General features: G+C 37.7%; 1 pseudogene; it reads right to left on the minus strand.

Moving 5' to 3' along the window:
* Positions 1-1,475: 1,475 nt before the first annotated feature.
* Positions 1,476-8,887, minus strand: LOC118893272 (annotated as a pseudogene).
* Positions 8,888-12,085: the final 3,198 nt, after the last annotated feature.

Raw genomic sequence — 12,085 nt, forward strand, 5'->3', positions numbered from 1 at the left:
TCATAAATTTGACGATGGCTTGGGAGGCATTTCATGACCATTTTGTCCCACGGTGCATGGAATGTTCATTCCTAGGTCAGGCAAGGATTTCATTGATACCACTCAATGTTCTATTACTGGACTAGGCCCTATTAACTGTAGCCAAAAGCCTCTGGACCACCTGTCTTACTAGTCTGTTATGGTCCTAGAAATGATTCCCTCTTGTTGCTTCTTCCCATATTGAGAGTTACTATTACAATCATTGATCTTATACAGAACTGTATGTCTGGTCAACTGCTTCAAGTCACTTAGTCATCACTTTATCAGAGGTTCATTCACACATTTGGTAATGTAAGAAACAACAATCTTGTAAAATAAGCAGAATACAAGTAATCTAGCTGGTGGTATTAGTAAGGTCATAAGAAAGAATTTAAGCCAAGAACTTCCATTAGGTGCAACCCAGTATATCTCCAGGTCATTTGACTTAGTCTGTTCTGTACCAATTCTTATCTTTAAAGGAAGTGATATATAGGCTTATTCATAAGGCACCCAGCCCAATTTCCTAGTGTTATTAAGCTGGTAATCCTTAGTATGGTTTAATTGTTCCCAACATAAGGGGGGGGAGGGCCTTAAAAATCATAGCTTGACGTTAGCCATGCAAATCCAGCACACAACTGAGGGAAGTTATATTCTTTGGCTGAAAATTTGCTTGTTGCTCTGATTGAATTTGAGTACCTTTAAAAGAAAATTTATATTTTTGGTGATGGTTAGAGCAAGTCTGATTGATTGGCCAAGTGAGGGAGTCCCAGGAAAGAAATACATTTGGTTTGTAAGCAAAAGTGTGAGCAATTATCAAAGTAATCGGTATACAGGCCTGATCCATCATCTTAGGTAAGCTGTCGACTTCAGATGTAGTCTTCTTCTCATCCTGGTCTGGTAGTCTCTCCTCTGTTTAAGCATCACTTTCAAGATGACTTTGAGGTCAGCAGTCCTCTCCATAGGCCAGTCCAATGCAAGGGGTCAATTCCCTTAGTTTTACTGTGCATGAGCTGGTTAAAAGTACCTGATAAGGGTCCTTCCATTTAGGCTGGAAATAGTCCTTTAAATGATGTCTTTTCCAGTATGCATAATCTCCTGGTTGCAGGTCATGGGGGCATCTTATCTTTTTTTTTTCCCCCCCTTGGGAAGTCAGGATTTATTAAAAGCATCAAGCTCCAGGGTATTTTTTTTTAACCAAATACCTTTAAAAATATTTTTTTATCCCCACAAAAATCCTTATCATTTAAAACCAGATATTCAACAACAACAACAAAAAAACCAGATATTCAAATTACATGGCTAACATTTTTAGCTAATCAACTCTTCAGTACTGATCCTAGAAAACAACCTTCAATGGATCTTTGAATAATGGAGATTCAGCCACTGATAGGAGTAGTGTAGGTAGTCACACCTTTAACGTTCAAGCCACAAGTTGTGATGTTTGGAAGGGGTGTGGTCTACTGTCTTGCATTATCAGAATTTGTCATATTTTCAGTGCTACTGGGTTGCAGGTTATCTGCGAGGTTTTTGTGCATGCTCAAGAAATAAATCTTTGATTAACCAAGATGGCGGAGTAGAAGGACGTGCTCTCACTCCCTCTTGCGAGAGCACCAGAATCACAACTGGCTGCTGGACAATCATTGACAGGAAGACCCTGGACTTCACCAAGGAGGATACCCCACGTCCAAGGACAGAGGAGAAGCCACAGTGAGACGGTAGGAGGGGCGCAATCAGAGTAAAATCAAATCCCATAACTGCTAGGTGGGTGGCTCACAGACTGGCGAACACTTATACCACAGAAGTCCACCCACTGGAGTGAAGGTTCTGAGCCCCACGTCAGGCTTCCCAACCTGGGGGTCCGGCTACGGGAGGAGGAATTCCTAGAGAATCAGACTTTGAAGCCTAGTGGGAATTGATTGCAGAACTTTGACAGGACTGGGGGAAACAGAGACCCCACTCTTGGAGGGCACACACAAAGTAATGTGTGCATCGGGACCCAGGGGAAGGAGCAGTGACCCCAGGGGAGACTGACCAGACCTACCTGCTAGTGTTGGGGGGTCCCTTGCAGAGGCGAGTGGTGGCTCTGTTTCACCGTGGGGATAAGGACACTGGCAGCAGAGGTTCTGGGAAGTTCTCCTTGGCGTGAGCCCTCCCAGAGTCTACCATTAACCCCACCAAAGAGCACGGGTAGGCTCCAGTGTTGGGTTGCCTCAGGCAAAACAACCAACAGGGAGGGAACCCAGCCCCACCCATCAACAGTCAAGTGGATTAAGGTTTTACTGAGCTCTGACCGCCACAGCAACAGGGAGGGAACCCAGCCCCACCCATCAACAGTCAAGTGGATTAAGGTTTTACTGAGCTCTGACCGCCACAGCAACAGTCAGCTCTACCCACCACCAGAGCCTCCCATCAAGCCTCTTAGATAGCCTCAACCACCAGAGGGCAGACAACAGAAGCAAGAAAAACTACGATCCTGCAGCCTGTGGACCAAAAACCACAGTTACAGAAAGATAGAGAAGATGAAAAGGCAGAGGGCTATGTACCAGATGAAGGAACAAGAAAAAACCCCAGAAAAACAACTAAATGAAGTGGAGATAGGCAACCTTCCAGAAAAAGAATTCAGAATAATGATAGTGAAGATGATCCAGGACCTCGGAATAAGAATGGAGGCAAAGATTGAGAAGATGCAAGAAATGATTAACAAAGACCTAGAAGAATTAAAGAACAAACAAACAGAGATGACCAATACAATAACTGAAATGAAAACTACACTAGAAGGAATCAATAGCAGAATAACTGAGGCAGAAGAACGGATAAGTGACCTGGAAGACAGAATGGTGGAATTCACTGCTGCGGAACAGACTAAAGAAAAAAGAATGAAAAGAAATGAAGACAGCCTAAGAGACCTCTGGGACAACATTAAACGCAACAACATTCGCATTATAGGGGTCCCAGAAGGAGAAGAGAGAGAGAAAGGACCAGAGAAAATATTTGAAGAGATTATAGTCGAAAACTTCCCTAACATGGGAAAGGAAATAGCCACCCATGTCCAGGAAGCGCAGAGAGTCCCATACAGGATAAACCCAAGGAGAAACACGCCGAGACACATAGTAATCAAAGTGGCAAAAATTAAAGACAAAGAAAAATTATTGAAAGCAGCAAGGGAAAAACGACAAATAACATACAAGGGAACTCCCATAAGGTTAACAGCTGATTTCTCAGCAGAAACTCTGCAAGCCAGAAGGGAGTGGCATGATATACTTAAAGTGATGAAAGGGAAGAACCTACAACCAAGATTACTCTACCCGGCAAGGATCTCATTTAGATTTGATGGAGAAATCAAAAGCTTTACAGACAAGCAAAAGCTAAGAGAATTCAGCACCACCAAACCAGCTCTACAACAAATGCTAAAGGAACTTCTCTAAGTGGGAAACACAAGAGAAGAAAAGGACCTACAAAAACAAACCCAAAACAATTAAGAAAATGGTCATAGGAACATACATATCGATAATTACCTTAAACGTGAATGGATTAAATGCCCCAACCAAAAGACATAGACTGGCTGAATGGATACAACAACAAGACCCATATATATGCTGTCTACAAGAGACCCACTTTAGACCTAGGGACACATACAGACTGAAAGTGAGGGGATGGAAAAAGATATTCCATGCAAATGGAAATCAAAAGAAAGCTGGAGTAGCTATACTCATATCAGATAAAATAGACTTTAAAATAAAGAATGTTACAAGAGACAAGGAAGGACACTACATAATGATCCAGGGATCAATCCAAGAAGAAGATATAACAATTATAAATATATATGCACCCAACATAGGAGCACCTCAATACATAAGGCAACTGCTAGCAGCTATAAAAGAGGAAATCGACAGTAACACAATAATAGTGGGGGACTTTAACACTTCACTTACACCAATGGACAGATCATCCAAAATGAAAATAAATAAGGAAACAGAAGCTTTAAATGACACAATAGACCAGTTAGATTTAATTGATATATATAGGACATTCCATCCAAAAACAGTAGATTACACGTTCTTCTCAAGTGCGCACGGAACATTCTCCAGGATAGATCACATCTTGGCTCACAAATCAAGCCTCAGTAAATTTAAGAAAATTGAAATCATATCAAGCATCTTTTCTGACCACAACGCTATGAGATTAGAAATGAATTACAGGGAAAAAAATGTAAAAAAGACAAACACATGGAGGCTAAACAATACGTTACTAAATAACCAAGAGATAACTGAGGAAATCAAACAGGAAATAAAAAAATACCTAGAGACAAATGACAATGAAAACACGACGACCCAAAACCTATGGGATGCAGCAAAAGCGGTTCTAAGAGGGAAGTTTATAGCTATACAAGCCTACCTAAAGAAACAAGAAAAAGCTCAAGTAAACAATCTAACCTTACACCTAAAGAAACTAGAGAAAGAAGAACAAACAAAACCCAAAGTTAGCAGAAGGAAAGAAATCATAAAGATCAGAGCAGAAATAAATGAAATAGAAACAAAGAAAACAATAGCAAAGATCAATAAAACTAAAAGTTGGTTCTTTGAGAAGATAAACAAAATTGATAAGCCATTAGCCAGACTCATCAAGAAAAAGAGGGAGAGGACTCAAATCAATAAAATCAGAAATGAAAAAGGAGAAGTTACAACAGACACCGCAGAAATACAAAGCATCCTAAGAGACTACTACAAGCAACTTTATGCCAATAAAATGGACAACCTGGAAGAAATGGACAAATTCTTAGAAAGGTATAACCTTCCAAGACTGAATCAGGAAGAAACAGAAAATATGAACAGACCAATCACAAGTAATGAAATTGAAACTGTGATTAAAAATCTTCCAACAAACAAAAGTCCAGGACCAGATGGCTTCACAGGTGAATTCTATCAAACATTTAGAGAAGAGCTAACACCCATCCTTCTCAAACTCTTCCAAAAAATTGCAGAGGAAGGAACACTCCCAAACTCATTCTATGAGGCCACCATCACCCTGATACCAAAACCAGACAAAGACACTACAAAAAAAGAAAATTACAGACCAATATCACTGATGAATATAGATGCAAAAATCCTCAACAAAATACTAGCAAACAGAATCCAACAACACATTAAAAGGATCATACACCACGATCAAGTGGGATTTATCCCAGGGATGCAAGGATTCTTCAATATACGCAAATCAATCAATGTGATACACCATATTAACCAATTGAAGAATAAAAACCATATGATCATCTCAATAGATGCAGAAAAAGCTTTTGACAAAATTCAACACCCATTTATGATAAAAACTCTCCAGAAAGTGGGCATAGAGGGAACCTACCTCAACATAATAAAGGCCATATATGACAAACCCACAGCAAACATCATTCTCAATGGTGAAAAACTGAAAGCATTTCCTCTAAGATCAGGAACGAGACAAGGATGTCCACTCTCACCACTATTATTCAACATAGTTCTGGAAGTCCTAGCCACGGCAATCAGAGAAGAAAAAGAAATAAAAGGAATACAAATTGGAAAAGAAGAAGTAAAACTGTCACTGTTTGCAGATGACATGATACTATACATAGAGAATCCTAAAACTGCCACCAGAAAACTGCTAGAGCTAATTAATGAATATGGTAAAGTTGCAGGATACAAAATTAATGCACAGAAATCTCTTGCATTCCTATACACTAATGATGAAAAATCTGAAAGAGAAATTTTGGAAACACTCCCATTTACCATTGCAACAAAAAGAATAAAATACCTAGGAATAAACCTACCTAGGGAGACAAAAGACCTGTATGCAGAAAACTATAAGACACTGATGAAAGAAATTAAAGATGATACCAACAGATGGAGAGATATACCATGTTCTTGGATTGGAAGAATCAACATTGTGAAAATGAGTATACTACCCAAAGCAATCTACAGATTCAATGCAATCCCTATCAAATTACCAATGGCATTTTTTACGGAGCTAGAACAAATCATCTTAAAATTTGTATGGAGACACAAAAGACCCCGAATAGCCAAAGCAGTCTTGAGGCAAAAAAATGGAGCTGGAGGAATCAGACTCCCTGACTTCAGACTATACTACAAAGCTACAGTAATCAAGACAATATGGTACTGGCACAAAAACAGAAACATAGATCAATGGAACAAGATAGAAAGCCCAGAGATTAACCCACGCACCTATGGTCAACTAATCTATGACAAAGGAGGCAAAGATATACAATGGAGAAAAGACAGTCTCTTCAATAAGTGGTGCTGGGAAAACTGGACAGCTACATGTAAAAGAATGAAATTAGAATGCTCCCTCACACCATACACAAAAATAAACTCTAAATGGATTAGAGACCTAAATATAAGACTGGACACTATAAAACTCTTAGAGGAAAACATAGGAAGAACACTCTTTGACATAAATCACAGCAAGATCTTTTTTGATCCACCTCCTAGAGTAATGGAAATAAAAACAAAAATAAACAAGTGGGACCTAATGAAACTTCAAAGCTTTTGCACAGCAAAGGTAACCATAAACAAGACGAAAAGACAACCCTCAGAATGGGAGAAAATATTTGCAAATGAATCAACGGACAAAGGATTAATCTCCAAAATATATAAACAGCTCATTCAGCTCAATATCAAAGAAACAAACACCCCAATCCAAAAATGGGCAGAAGACCTAAATAGACATTTCTCCAAAGAAGACATACAGACGGCCACGAAGCACATGAAAAGATGCTCAACATCACTAATTATTAGAGAAATGCAAATTAAAACTACAATGAGGTATCACCTCACTCCTGTTAGAATGGGCATCATCAGAAAATCTACAAACAACAAATGCTGGAGAGGGTGTGGAGAAAAGGGAACCCTCTTGCACTGTTGGTGGGAATGTAAATTGATACAGCCACTATGGAGAACAATATGGAGGTTCCTTAAAAAACTAAAAATAGAATTACCATATGACCCAGCAATCCCACTACTGGGCATATACCCAGAGAAAACCGTAATTCAAAAAGACACATGCACCCGAATGTTCATTGCAGCACTATTTACAATAGCCAGGTCATGGAAGCAACCTAAATGCCCATCGACAGACGAATGGATAAAGAAGTTGTGGTACATATATACAATGGAATATTACTCAGCCATAAAAAGGAACGAAATTGAGTCATTTGTTGAGACGTGGATGGATCTAGAGACTGTCATACACAGTGAGGTAAGTCAGAAAGAGAGAAACAAATATCGTATATTAATGCATGTATGTGGAACCTAAAAAAATGGTACAGATGAGCCAGTTTGCAGGGCAGAAGTTGAGACACAGATGTAGAGAATGGACATATGGACACCAAGGGGGGAAAACTGCGGTGAGGTGGGGATGGTGGTGTGCTGAATTGGGCGATTAGGATTGACATGTATACACTGATGTGTATAAAATTGATGCCTAATAAGAACCTGCAGTATAAAAAAACAAACAAAACAACTAATACTAAACTTTCATTGGGTTATTTGTATGGAAATATGTTAATATAAATGTTTCAGACATTACATGAAATTTCTAAAAATCTTATATTTGTATTTGTATGGAAATATGTATGGAAATACGTTAATATAAATGTTTCAGACATTACATGAAATTTCTAAAAATCTTATATTTGTATGGAAATATGTATGGAAATATGTTAATATAAATGTTTCAGACATTACATGAAATTTCTAAAAATCTTATATGTTCTGGTATAATGTTATAAGTAATAATCCTAGTTATTACTTTAAAATGTATATCTCAGAAATAACTAATTTTCTTGTCAACTGCATTATTATGAACTTTCATCAAATCTTTAACCGTGGTCATTTTTAAGTCTTTTCTCATTTACAGACAGTTCTGGGTGTACTCTGATGATTTTGCAAATATGTTCCTATAAAAGGGTGTCATCTTCAAGAAATTCATGGAAAAGACTCTGACAAGTACAGGTTTCTGGTAACTGACTGTACTGCTGAACTGAATGAATAAGCATTTTCAGAACTCTAATGAAAAACTGATGAACTCATAAAAGTGCTAACAAAAGATCAAGATGAATAAAAAAATGAATTACATGGGACTGAGTGAACTGATGAGGATGAGAATAATTTTTGTGACTTTCTGTCTGAATTTAAAAAAAAAAAAAATCCCACAAGGACTCAGAGGCAAAGAATATACAAATCAATTTTCACTGCAAAGTAAAGGAGCTGTTACAGTGGAGGATTACTGGACTGAATGTCAATATTATGACATAGTATGAGTGTGTTTCATGTTTGGTAATTGCAATCATTGTTGCTTTTGTGGTGGTCATCCATGTACAATGCTTGGTGTCAGTCTATTTATCTCTTGTAAAAATAAAATACAGTGTGTGTGAGTGAAAAAAAAAAAAAAAAAAAAGAATATAAAAATTAAATTAGTATTTGAAATCTCCAAAAAACAAAAAAAACAAACAAAAAAAAAAAGAAATAAATCTTTCAGTACACTTAATTCCTTAGCAATTTAATTTTTGCTTCCAACCATTCATTCTCCTCCTTGAGCCGATTCACTCCGCAGCGTATCTTGCGCTTTCTGCTTGCTTCTCAACAGGCTCTTTTTCACCGCCATGTTGTTCCTCTCTCTGCGCTGACGATACTCGTCACTGTTGCGATCCACGGGCAAACTCTTTTTGCTCTGCTTGCTTGGAGGCACAGCTTTGCCTCCGCCCCCAGGGCCGGCGGGCCCCAGCTGAGGAACCTGCTGTAAACCGCTGGCATGAGCCTGAGTATGAATGACACATTCCATTCACTCCCGGGGTACTGTTCTGCTGCGATACCTTGCTCATTTGGGCACGCTCCCTCGACAACACAGGACAAGTAGAAATGAGGACAAGGTGATCAGTGGTTTCCACACTAAACTGCCAAGAAATCAGCACATGTACCTGAACCCCTGAGGGTACTGCCCATCTGTGTTGGAAGAACAGATTCTCCTTCCCCTCAAACGTGCATTTCCATCCTCTCCATCTAGACACCTCTGCTGGCAATTTTCCTTACTGTGTTCCCTCCAAGCATGCTAACGAAGCACTTTATTTTTTGCCCTCCTCTGTTCTATTCAACTCGTGGTTGCTGCACATTCCTCCAAGCTGTGTTCAACAGTCAACTGCGCCTCCAGCCCGCCCGCCCCCAAGCGGCCTCCACTCCTAGCGGCCCCCGCGGCGCAGCCCGACCCGACCCAGGCCTCGCAGCCCGCGAGTCAGCAAGGAGGAGTGATGGTTATGAAACAGGCAGCCTATGCCGGTTCCGCAGCCGCCACCCGCTTCCCCTCCTCACCGGGCCGTGTGCGCCACGGGCATCTTACCTTCATCCAAAGATAGATTACTGAGGTAAACTTCAGAAACAAACTTAGAGTGTCCTTAAAATAATTCAATTAAACTTTACAATAATGTAACAGCAAGGAGCTACTGGGAAGTGGGTCTTAGTAAATACAGACCTCAACTAACAAAACTATAATTTTATGTCCACTGAAACTATCTTTTTCTCTCTAAAATTACCCTCATTTCTACAAAATATAGCCAAAATAAGACTAATTTGTTTGCAAAATAAGTCTGGTTTCAATAAATTTGGCCTGATGATTTATACAAGTGTAATTGATCATATAGGTTCTTTTAAAGTTGGCTTTGCTGGAACTTTTTAAGGAATCTCAAATTAAATTTTTAAAAGGCCATTCAAGGGTAGGAAAGCTATGCCAAGGGCTTGTCACTGATTTTGCCTTGGAAAATTTTGAGTGAATCTCTCCCTTTTCAAGGTCCTCAAAATACCTTGAGATTCCTGCACCTGTTAGGAGGTGGCCTTCCTAATTTACCTGATAAACCTGCTGGTAATCCAAGAGTTTCCAATCTCTGGAGGGATCAGGTAGAGAGAAAGGATATATGTTTCAATTCTGCTTACAAAGGTATAATTTACTAAGTTGATGTAAGTCATAATTTGCTTAAGGGGAAGGGTTCCTTATAGCTGGAAAAATAAAGATTAAAAGCCAATAATATTTCAGACAGAAGCCATAAAAAATGATAACCATATTCACCAGTTCACTGTCTCATGTAACTAATCCTTTTTGTTAAGTTTTATGAAGCCAAGAGATCTTCCATTAGAATTCTTTAATTTCTTACCCATCAGCAGTATAATCTGAAAGTTATCAGAAGCCTGCACTTGTCAAAAAGTGCATATTCTTGCTATGAATATTCTTGAAGAGGAAGCATTTTTGCAAGGGCATCAGAGTAAAACAATAACTGTCTATGAATGATAAGACTTAAGGCACGGTTAGAGACCTAATTACAATGCAATTGACAAAGAAACTTGGTTACTGCTATGACATAAAACATTTTAAGTTAACTAGAATTATCACTGATAATACTTCACCAAGGCCTACTGATTTTTAGGAATTCCATATAATTTCTAGAATATCTATATTAATAACATTTACCCATACAATATAACCTAAGAAGATTTATCCCTCATTTGACAATGCTTCTCATGTAAGTTAACATACCAAATGAACCTAATTAGTTTAATATCTCTCTTTGGGAGGTTTCAGGGACCCTTTTGAAGCATCCCAAAAGTTAGCTAATGGTCAAAGGAACTTCACTGGAATTTGATTTGGGAAGTTTGTCAAAAAATGTCAGAAAGGTTTTAAAACACTTGGTCAAATAGGACCATAGATCACCATGAAACAATACATATTCACTTAAGCAATGTGACAAAAGATTTCAAAGGAAAATACAGAACAGATCACTTAAAAGATAAACTTTAAAAGGTAAAGAAACTTAGGTTCTGTTATAAAAGCAGCTCAATAGTCTAAAAAAACTTTGCTTTCCTAACAGAAAGAAAACTGAACTCCAGTCTTGCATCAGCCTACTTTTAATAACAATTCATTTACTTAATTAAATTTATTCTAAACTTAGCCAATCCTGACCTTGCACAAAACTCTTTTCTCGGGGTCCCTTTCCACAAACTTTCCCTAACTTTCTGTATCAGTATTAGTTTGACTCTTATTTTTCCCCATGCAGAAACAACCATCTCTAGGACAAAATTACTTTCTTTTCCCTTAACAAAATGCAATTCTATTCTTCATACCTTCTTTCACTGAAAACCCACATCCTACTTTGCTACTGTATACTGAAATATTTCCCTAATTATTTCTGGTAGCTTTAATTACATATTTAAACTAGAATACTCAACTCTTCAAAACCTTAATTTCTTGTGAAAACTAAGGAGCAAGCAAATATGAACTGTCTTTTATGTTAGCATTCTGTAGATTGGCAAACATAAATACCAATAATAATTTCTAAAAATATGTGCTTTCTTATAGAAAATCTCATTGTGGCACCAAACATATTTATCAATAGTCTTAAATATCATTAGTTTCTCTGTAAATAGAAGCCAATGTTTAGTAATCAGTGTTTCAGTACCTCATTTTATTTGGGAATGACCTAGCTATTCAATAAACTTTCATCATTTAATTTAGCACAACTCTAAAATTTCAAGTTACCAAATATCTGGAGAGATTATTTTTAAGTAGACATTCCTAAAACATAATTACTCCTAAGACATTTACCCAAAAGCTCTTACCTCATTTACATTTTTTTTTAATAAAAATCATACCAAGTTTTTTCTTGCTGACAAATCTGCAACACATATAAGATCTTATTTGACTTCTATTAAACCTAGATACAGTAAAATATTATACTTAATATTGATGGTTCTAAAGACATGTCTATACTAATTAAATTGACAAACTTTAATATCAGATATTAACAATGAATATTTCCCAGTTCATGTGAACCTGAAATTCATCCTGGCAGTTTCCTTTTATATTTCTGAGAATTCATATAAGCACTTAATTTCCTTTAAGCCAATTAAGTAGAGCTCATTTACAAATTAATTTTGATAATACCATCCAAAGGTAAAGACATATTTATAATGCACACATAGACATATAGAAACACACAACCAGAGGTCTCAACTTCACTTTAAAATTTAGTCATGAA

This window comes from Balaenoptera musculus, chromosome 3 (assembly GCF_009873245.2).
Source record: "Balaenoptera musculus isolate JJ_BM4_2016_0621 chromosome 3, mBalMus1.pri.v3, whole genome shotgun sequence".
NCBI classification, from domain to species: domain Eukaryota; kingdom Metazoa; phylum Chordata; class Mammalia; order Artiodactyla; family Balaenopteridae; genus Balaenoptera; species Balaenoptera musculus.